This window comes from Pinus tabuliformis, chromosome 2_2 (genome assembly GCF_031772625.1).
Source record: "Pinus tabuliformis cultivar Carrire ecotype Pingquan chromosome 2_2, CPIR1, whole genome shotgun sequence".
Lineage (NCBI taxonomy): Eukaryota > Viridiplantae > Streptophyta > Pinopsida > Pinales > Pinaceae > Pinus > Pinus tabuliformis.
In genome coordinates, this window is record NC_142300.1 from 458,262,444 (window position 1) to 458,273,712 (window position 11,269).

Genomic DNA, 11,269 nt, shown 5'->3' on the forward strand with positions numbered 1-11,269 from the left:
GGCAACAAGCTCATCTATGACCTGAGACAATATTGTCATAAACGAAGTCACTCCTTTGCCCTGTATAATCTTGGTGGACATAAAATTATCCTCCAATACCAATACCCGATTCTTGTTCTTATTCTGAAACAAATTCTGAAGAGCCATCCACATCTCATGTGTAGCTTTCTTCCTATACAAATGAGGTATTAGGGAATCCTTCACAGCATCAAGGATGATCAATCTCACCCTCATATTCAAATCCTCGTACACTTCCATCACCTTTGGGCCATTTGACTTCTTTATGTATTTCTCGGTGAACTCCTAGATCATGTTGACCTACAAGACCAACTTGATCCTTTCCTTCCATGGACTATAGTTGGACAACTCCTCCAACCTGTCCTCATACCAAATACCAGCCTACAACTTTGACATTGTCACCTACAATGTGACCAACTCCCTCTCAAGTTGTACTTCTTTGTGCATAACTTGAATTCACTGACTTCCAAGGTAGCTCAGAAACCCTTTGATACCATGTTGAATTTCTATGATCTCAGGTATCGGTTAGAATTTTAGAATCTCTGATGCTACCAAACCAAGAATCTCAATAAGAACCACTTTGCACAGTGGAAAATATAAAGTAGTAAATCAAATATGCACAAGTATACACAATTTTAAACAAAATATTATAAATAATGTAAAACCCAATCTTCGTTATATTAAACCAAACTGAATAATATAATAGTTTATCAAATACATGATACAATGACAATATTTACTACAACTTCTATGTCGTATTTGGTCTTGTTGATCCTAGATACCCCTTAGTCCTTGAAAGGACAACACGTAGAGTATCTAAGAGGGTTTCCACCTAACACTATTGCAAGTCACTTCTGCTGCATGTACACGAGCTGATCCAATTTTCTCTTCTAGGTTGACCAATCCTTGAGCTCCAATCCTCCAATCTAACAATTACTTTTTTCATCAAAGTGTTGCACATTAGGCACCAAACTTCAATCAACCTACATCTCTATTTGTCACTTCAATATTTCTTGTCTAGGGCTACTTTGGGTAGCGATCATGCTGCCTTCCACCAAACCAATGGCTCCCAACTCTTCACTATCAAATATGTTCCTACTTGAGGTTTCTTCACACCTAAGGAAACCCCAACAAATGTCTCCCACAAGCTACTTATCAAACTGATGCAAATTGATCCTCACTATAGAATATATCACCTAGTTAGGACATATAACCGTCAAGACTGTCCCTACTCTTTGACTTCCATAGGCTACACTGTCTAAGCACCAGGAAAGTATTCCATCTAGAAATAATTCAACATAGAAAATGTCAACCTAATTGTACCTATGGGCTAGTGCAACTGCTATTGTATAGTGTTCTGGTTACGGCATAATAATAGACCCCAACAACCCTCATGAAACCATACAACCATCCCTTATTTATTGTGGTCTCCCCTCCTCTTTGAGCCCTCAACCTACGTTGCATGTTCCTTTACTCCAACACCCTAGAATAGGTCTTATGACCCTCCTAACTTGCACAAAACATGACTACAGTGGCTCTAAGGTGACCATAAGGCCTTCAGTTCACCCAAATAGGGATATACCAGCCTCAATCTAGCATCAAAGATCCCCATAATAGATTGGACTCCTTTGCCACTCCTTGACCCACACAAAAAGTCTCCAAACTATCCCTTATGCCCCTTGGCCTCCTCTTCTTGAGTTGCAGCTTCCACAGGTGTAATTCTGACAATGAATGTTACACTTTTGATGAGAGAAATGACTCTCCATGACCTTCTTTTTACACACACAAGAAGGGATCCTTCCAACGTCCTTCATGGGCTTGTCAAGTTGTTAAGAGGATTACTAAAATTAAGCTGACCTTAACTCATTTGGTGCAATCCCAATCCATAACTTAAAAAATTCGTAACTCCATTTCTCCAACTCAGAATGAAATGATCTTCATTGCGTCAGATTTGTCTTGATGAGAGATATCATCCTCATACATCACGTGTCGAAATGTTCTCATGGTTTTAGCCCAAATCACGATGGGTCCAAAACCCCAACCTTGGGTTCCAAGCCCACAAGTGACTCGTGTGGCACTTTTCCTTCCAAAACCTGGACCCTAGGGCTTAGAGTACCTCCGAAGCTACTCAAAAATCAACATTCTGGAGGTAGTTGATAGTTAAGAAATTCTCCTATATGCTTTCACAAATTCTAATTGTCCTTAAATATATGTGTTTTTTTTTGTTTACTAGTATTCAATCATCATGATTTTTTAATTTTACTAATGATGTATAGTCTACTTACTGAACGTAATTTCTTTTTTCATTTGCAGCTCTTGTTTTTCATATTGCAATTCACGTATTTACTTTTGGTAGATGCGGAAGAAAGTAATTAAAGAGAAGATGCTAGAATATCAGAGTGAATGAGCTAATGAACTACGACATTGAGAATTTCCATTACTGATTCAAGCAATTCACGCTCATAATAAAAGTTCTTAATGCTTAACGTATGATCTTCTATGCATTTGTATTATATTTATTTATTTCAATTATAGCAATGATGATTGAAATTTGAAACTCAATACTTTACTTTTAATGTGATTCTATTGCTTAATGTTATAGACTTAAGCTTTGAGCATTTATATTATGCTATTGATATATATGTGCTAATAATATGGAACATGAGAATAGTTAAATTTGGTATGAAACATAAATAATGTTCATTTTCATCATATTTTTAATTTTTTTCAGAGTAGTGGCAAAGCTTTTTGTAAACACCTTTTTGTGAAAAGTACAAAGATTCCAAGAATGAAAGCTTCAAATCTTCCTCCGCATAATGCACTTAATTTGCGTATCCACCTATATGCCTATTTATGAAATGATAAATTATAAACAAGGCTTCAACTCTACAAAGAGTACAACCTTTAATTATTTGATTAGCAAAATTTTTATGTGAAAAATAAATTGATTTTTGTTAAAGTGAGGAAATCACAATTAGTCTACAAAATGTGTTTAGTGACATTTGTGCTTATGCTCATAGGTTGTTCTGATGCATAATTTAAGACTCTGCATTTTATCATAAAATCCATATGCGGAGATACAAAAATCCATAGGAATCATATTTACATTAGACTATTGGAAAACGAATGTGAGCATTAGACTATTAAATAAGAATGAACATTAGACATGTTGCAGTTTTGAATTTTAATAGACCTTCTCGTTTTGTTCATTAACTCAACTAATAACATTTTATACATTAAGGTTAATATTTTAATCCTTTCAAAATCATAGCCAAAGCTTCAAAGATTTATATTTTGTATTAATTTTGAGAATACACATTAATTTTAATATTTAAATGTTTTCAAAATCATGATTTTATGTTTAATATTTTAATGCTTTGAAATAATGCAAAGTCAGATAACAATGTGAAATGATAATTCACTTAATTGGATTGCCAATGAAACCTTGTTGATAGTGTGAATTTCATTTCTGCCTTTATAGTAATTATCAACTTTTCTGAAGATAAAAAAACCATTTTACGAAGCATTTCTTAAGGATGGATGTATGGAAGTAGAAATGTACCAATACGTACTTGCTTAGTAAGTGATCAATAAAGAAAGTGTGTAGTTAGGACAAGTCTATTAATTCAATTAATAACAATTTCAAATGTCAATTACTAATCGAATGGCATTATTGAGTATAGAAGTAACTGGGCAGAGGTGGTTTTGCAAGTGCATATCTTAAGGAGAGAACAAATCCAGATGTACTTTTATAAACTTCTAGATCATATATTGTAGATCGTATCAATGATTATAGAGAACTGGATATATGAAAGAGAACCGATAATGTTATTATCTTTCATTGGGCAGAGCTTTTACTATTCGGAGTACGTATTATGTGTGGGAGAGCAGTTTGTAGAGCCTTGATTTTAAATCTATGAATATTTGTGGAAGACTAGGTATGTGTGGGAAGACTGGCGGGTGTATAGTGAAGTTAATGTTAAACTATTAATTTTAATCTTGCATTATTATTATATTTCATTGTGCATAGCTTTGAATGTGAAAAACATGGGATATGTTTGTCGTTTTCCCAAAAAAGTCTTTGCTTAATATTTCGTTGCGCAAAAATAATTTGGCAATTCCTAGATTGTATATCTCATATAAATTTTTATGAAGGATTGTGTATGTGCAGGAGAATCGTGAATATGATTATGTTTCGGTGTGAAGAGATTGTACTGTGCAGAGTATGAACTATGTGTGGGAAATAAGGTGAGAAAGTATGTTCAAATATAGCGTGTGTAGAATGACAGTGGAAGAAATATGGATTCCACTAAAACATTAGAAAAATATTATATTAGTCTAGCGTTTACTTTGGTGCTATTGCGAACAGTAAATATGCATTGTTAATACTAAAATTTCAGCAATAAAATCCTTTGGTGTCAAGTGTGGTGAATCAGACATTGAACGCTTTCTCCACACAATGGACATTCTCTGCACTTCCACACAAATGCCCAACTTGAAACATATTCATAAATACAAGGTTATAGGTTCTTTACAACTAAAATATTATTAATAATATAAACATAATGTATTTTTAATACTAAAATATATAATCAATTGAATAGCAATAGTATGCATTATTTTCAAATAAAATATTATCAATAATCTAAGCATAGATAATGTTATTGATAAATTATGTGTTATTTAACATTAAAATATTAGAAATATAAGCATTTTCTACTAAGTGGGCTAATTTGTACATTGAAAGATTCCTCCGCACAAAATACCGTTTACTAAAATTCTAGCAATAAAAGCCTTTAATGTCACTATGCCGAGATACTTTTACAAATTTCGAAATCATATATCATATGAATGTTGTGCAAATATTTTACTATGCGGAGTACGAACTATGTGCAGGAAAACAATTGAGCAAACGTGTCTAGATATAGCATGTGTGGAAGAAATATGGATGAAATACAGATCCCACTAAAATATTACCAACAATATTGCATAAGTCAAGAAATTTATTTGGTTCTATTGCGAACAACAAATATGCATTGTTTAATACTAAATTATTAGCAATAAAATCCTTTAGTGCCAAGTGCAGCGAACCGCACATTGAAAGCTTTCTCCATACAATGGACTTCTTCTGCACTTCCACACAAATGCCTAATTTGAAACATATTTAGAAATATGAACATATACATTATTTACAACTAAAATATTATTAATAATATATGCATAAAGTATGCATTTTTAATACTAAAATATATAATCAATTGAATAACAATAGTATGCATTATTTTCAAGTAAAATATTATCAATAATCTAAGCATAGACAATATTATTAAGAAAATATGCATTATTTAATACTAAAATATTAGCAATATAAGCCTTTTGTGCTAAGTGGGGCGATCCACACATTAAAACACTAGTAGAAAATGATGAAATTAGTGACTAGGTGACTAAAAACGTTAGTCACTGTAGTTTTTCCAAGTGAAATACTACCAAAAGTGAGCAATCTGAAGTGACCCAACTAAAAATGACTAACATGAATGACTAATTTATTCTTGGGTTAAAATATACGACTAATTGGTAAGTAATACAACTAAAAATTACTAATGTGAACGACTAATTAGTCTAGGAACAAAAATACGACTACTTAACAAGTAATGTAATATTACAAATCAATCATTTATATTAATCATTTTAATTGTGTCACTTCTGCAATCTAAACTTACAAGTGATATAGGGGATTGAAAGTTTATTAGATATTGGTTAAAAATTTATACTTCCTTAAGCACTTCTTTTATTTTATTATTTTTATTTTTATTTTGACTTGGTCAAAATGTTTACGAGACATTACTTTACATTACAACATCTCTACCATACTAGACTTGTGAGCGCTCTCAACGTGAATCGTGTAATAGTAAAAGTCAACCAAAGCATAAACTAGCAATTTCATAAATTTGTAATGTAATCAAAACGTAAAGTGTGTAGATTTAAATTTGTCCTCCTTATATACTTGTGTCATTTTATATGCTTTTAAAATTTACTCTATCTTTTAAATATAAATTAACAATTCAAATATTAATTATGTTTTAGGAACTAATCTAAATTATATTAAAAAATTTATATTTTATTTATTGAAAATTTTAAAACAATTTCAATTAATAAAAAAATATAAGAATGTTTTAAAAATCATGTACCTAAAACAAAAATATAAGAATCTTAGAAAATTGATGTACCTAAAACTTTGTTCTATAAAATTGTACCAAATATCTAAATTTATGGTAGTCTTCTTAGTTTGAATTTCTTAAATACACAATAAAATGCTAAATATAAACAATATTCCATAAAACTATTATCAACCATTGCATATAAATGCAACAATAACCATAATAAAACAATTTTATGAGGAGGGATGATAAATCAGCATTAGTGATGAAAAAACAATTTTATGAGGGATGAAAAAATATAAACTAGTGAGGGAATTGATGACATTACCTTCGCTCGTCGGGCCAAGTCATTCACAACCACACCATTTCTCATTTTCCCTTTGTCATGTACCCATTTTTTAATTGTGCTACCTTCCCTCTCATTTTTTGAAGGCTCAATCCTTCAAATTTCTAAATGAATGACAGAGCACATATACCTAGGCCTTTAGTAGATTTGGCATCAAAAGATGAATGTGAGGTTGTGAACGATGATGGATTTGTATACAAGAGACAAAAGTGGAAGCACAATACCCCATGCTTCCTCCATAACTGCCAACGATGAATAATATCTCAGGCAACATGGCCTACCTAAAAAAGTAAGCTCTGTTAAACCCCAAAGCCAAATATGCACAAGAAATCATAAAGTGGGAATCACTTTCCCAAATTTCCTAGAGAAGATCCATATCTACAATCACATCCATTAAAGACCTGGTACCATATTCATAAATTCCCTCAGACGCAAATGCAGAATGCTTGAAATTCATCCCCAGGGAGCTTCTAAGTAGGTAGTACAAATTATGTGTTCAATTCTCTACTAAATGTTGAACTGCTCTATTTTCTCAAATTGGTTTTAAAGGGTTTATCTTCCCCATTTCCTTCTATAGGCTGAAGCCCAGCAGTAATAAAGGGTATAACGAGTATCTGCGATGTTGTAGAGTTGATTTGTAAGGCCCATGAATGAGACCTCAAATAACATCTTCTTGATTTTCTTGTTTACGAGAGAACCACCACACTTGTGCATACCTTATGCCCATCTGAATCCTGATTAATTAAATTCTCTTTTCCATATGTTAGGTTGGGAAGAAATTAAGTTCGCTTGAAATCAGGTGTGATTTGGGTTTTATTGTATTTTTTTCTTTTCTACTGGGAAGTTATTGGCTCAATTCTTCCAATTATTTTTTGTATTTATGACTTACTATATCAATGGGATCCTAATTTACATTTACTAGAGAAAGATAGACATACAATAAAAAATAGATTCTATTAATCAAAACATATCACCTACTAGTGATTTACATCAGGTTCTCAGAGATAGTGGAAGATTTCATCAATGCTCCCTGTTCTAAGCTACCAACAAATAAACAATGATGGAAATATCATGTCTATTTTATAACTATCAAGAAAAAACATACATTATACTTAGTACATAGTTATAAGAAACGCACAAATGACTGAAATTACCAACCAAGATAATATAATTTTATTAATGTCCACAAATGACCAATCTCGAAATGACAATCTAGTAGTGACATACAAAGGAGGCTGAAAGTATCTCCTATAATCTAAGGATAGGAAAGAGGGAGCCAGCTCCACTTGTACCACTGTGACCTCGACAGTGCTCTATGTTGCAGCCTACTTCATATGCTCAACCAACTACTCCGTCGCTGGCCCTGTGCCATGTACCTGTACCTTTTACTGCATTTCATGTAGACTAGCCAATTTTCCTTCAATGGTGGTCGTGAGCACATATGCTTCATCTAGCCAAGGCTTCAACTGAGCCTTCAATAATGCTTCCCTGTGCTGTGCTACATCCACTTGCTCTTTCAGTGCCTTTGCTTCCTGCAACTTTTCTAGCCTTTGGGTAATGGCGACAATGCACACCGTCACTTTAACCTTGTCATATCGTTGTTGCAGCTCTCGTGCCTCTATTTCTAGCCTCTGCACATTGGGATCCTCCTGTAAGCTGGTGACTACTTCGAGCGACTGCTCAAAGAGCGTAGTGTAATCCTTTACTACACTATCTATTGCTGCAACAACGTCCCTAATAGATGCCTTGCGCTGCTATCTGACTTTAGGTAGAGTCGAAGGTTGGGCCTTCAATGCAAGTTCTGCAATCTTAAGGTTCAGTTCAAACTGAACCTTTTCCAATTATGTCCTCACTTTGTGCACTCCGACAGCGAGCTTCCGAATTCGTAAATCCACTGGCTCATCTTCGGGAATGTCCAGCTCCAGGAAAAACTTGCATACCTCATCCACTACCTTGGTCGTGCACTTATTCTTGTCTATGATGGCCTTAAAGAGATCAATAGCGGAGTTCTTCTGTGTAGCCATTTGAGCGTTATTCACCCTCTTCTCACTGATAATGTGTAGCACGTGCTGTTCATGGGCCTGAAGTTCCATGATCACACCATCCTGAAAAGTGTGAAGGGCTTCACTTGGAAGCGCAGCCAAATTGAGTCCAACCCCCTTGAGGGGGCTAACAGTGGCCTTATCAGCTTTGACTTCCATATTTAGCACTCCGTCTGACAGTGTTATGGCCCAAGGATCTAGTGTGCACACCATCCCTGCTGCTTCTAAGGTGCCAAGTGCCAAACTAGTCGATGTCGCACTGCTCTGTCCCACACGGTCTGTACCTGCGATGCCTAGATCTGTAGCTTGCACATACCTATCTGAATGGTTCCCAAGGCCTATTTCTACTACTTATCGAACTGCTACAATGGTTCCGCATTCGCATCCCTTATCGCATCACCAATATCATTCTAATCACCTTCAGTCAAGGTGATTGGGTCAAGGGAAGTCTTGCTGGCCTTGGACATCTTTTGCAGACCTACTTTCTCTTATTCCTTGGTGCGCTTAACTCAAAATGGAGTAGTCTCTGGATTCGCATCTCCTTGCTCTGATTGTTGTTCATCCTTCTCTGTCTTTAGGGAAGGAGACTTTTGGCTCCTGTCAGAGCCATGCTCCTCCTCTTCTTCCTATCCTCCTGTTTTTTTCACGGCAGCGCGCTCTGCCTTGGCTTTATCCTCAGTCTTCTTCTTCCTTTTCTTGGCCAATTGTTCCATCTTTAGCCTAGCCTCTTCCTTTTTTCACCATGCTGCAGAATTGCTAGACCTAGCTGTCAAGTCCAAAGCGGTGCACAAATCTATTAGCCAGTAGTCGAGGACCACTACGATCGTGTCATCTGCGGCCAGGTATGGAAGGTCATACCACTTTTTTTCAGGATCCTTCTGTGCATGCATGGAGACATGGTGGAAGGCCGCCTTGAACTCCACATACTTTGTCAGCTAATCATAAACTATCAATGACAATTGTGGCTTGTGGTTGTTGGCCATGTGAATACTCATCTCCATCAAGATCCAAAAGACCTTGCTGCCCTTGACCCTTTGGGGTTCCTTCATAGCCCAGATCAAAGTGAACTTCACTGCTTCTGGTAGGTCCTGTACGACCGGAGGAAACTAACTATCCTCTAGTAACTTCCATGCGACCAACACTATGGAAAGTAGCAGCCATGCATAGTGAAACGTTTTGATTTCATCATGCTTCTCTCTATAGTTTGCGAGGAACTCGCTGCAAAGATAGCACGCCCAGTTGAACTATCTGTGCTCCGTGCACTGGGTTGCTAGTGACACTACTGCTGCCAGCACTTCATCTACACAACAATTCCTCATAATCTTTCTTGCCAGGATCTGGGCAGCCACCTTGACCATGGGGTTGGCTACGCTAGTGATGGAGTAGTTGCATGACTTCTTAGCGAGCTTAAATTTATCTTTTATTTCTTCAGCGAGGTTGCACTCACCTGTCTTTCTGCCAAATTCCATGGTTAGATTTTCTCCTATCTGTAGTAGCCATGTGATCATATGGATCAGCATGTCAATGATTGGTATCAGCTCCTCTAGCCATAGGCACCAATCATGCACCAAGCACAACAGCTTCCTGAATACTATCATGTGTTGAAACTAGAAACAAGAAATGATAAAAATAGAATCCAAAATATTCCAAATTTAATTTTTCCTTGAATTAAAATTCGAATTTAGTCTCACTGGCTGCTTGAAAAATAATTAATTAATTCATCTTGAGTTAATTAGTTGGAAAAATTCAAGTTAGAAGTCTTTGTGAAGTCATGCAACAGTTATCCCTTAAATTAAGGAGATTATCCCTTAATTAAGGAGATAAGGTTGAGTTGTATTTGAGTTGTAATTAGTTAGCTTAGTTTACGGGGTTAAGTCCAATTAAATTAGTTCCAAACTACTTGAGAAACTAATTTTGAGTTATCAGTCAGTTGATGCATGCATGCACTCAACAAGCGTACTCTACATAACTGAAGATTCTCTCATAATTAACTCATACATGTCTATTCTGAGAAAGACCCAGTTAAGATTAAAGATAGGGATAGTGTACTATCATTTCCATGAGTTTTCCTATAAAGGAAACTCATCCATGCAGAAGGAAGAAGGCTCCTTGAGGATTGCGCAGTTTTACAGGGTTTGAGATCAATGTGAGTGATTAGTGTTACACTTGGTAGCAGGAGGATCACCTAGAGAAACTAAGCAATGAAATAGGAGCCTTAGAGGGCTAACAAGAAGGTTTATGAGAAACCTTGTTTGCTTGTGAGCATCCAAGAGGATTGTATTAAGCATTGGCTAGCTGTGAGAGCTAAAGCTTTGTGTAATTCTGAGATATTTCCACCTTGTATGATAATACAGATAGTGGGGTTTTTAGCTGAGGATTTCCCTCGAGTATTCTTTGATTTTTCATGTGCGTTGATTCTTCTTCTAGTTATATGTGTTCTGCTTGATGTTGCTCAAATCTATTAAGCTTCCACAAGTTTGATTGTAGAAGTAGATTAAAGTATTTTGCTTTAGTTATATTGCATTATCAGGTTAATCTACAATCAGAATTTCTACATGGTATCAGAGAAAAGGTTATTAGAGCTATGAACAGTATACTGAGAAGAGAATTCGAAGTTTGAAGTTCGGGGTTGCAAGTGAAAATCGAATTCATCTCATACTTCAGGTTGGTAATTGGCATTCTATGGCTTGAGACTCGAGTATGTC

At 35.4% G+C, this 11,269-nt stretch overlaps 1 pseudogene; it reads left to right on the forward strand.

Moving 5' to 3' along the window:
* The first annotated feature begins 6,630 nt into the window (after nt 1-6,630).
* LOC149193252 (uncharacterized) lies at nt 6,631-7,260 on the forward strand (annotated as a pseudogene).
* The last annotated feature ends 4,009 nt before the right edge of the window (nt 7,261-11,269 follow it).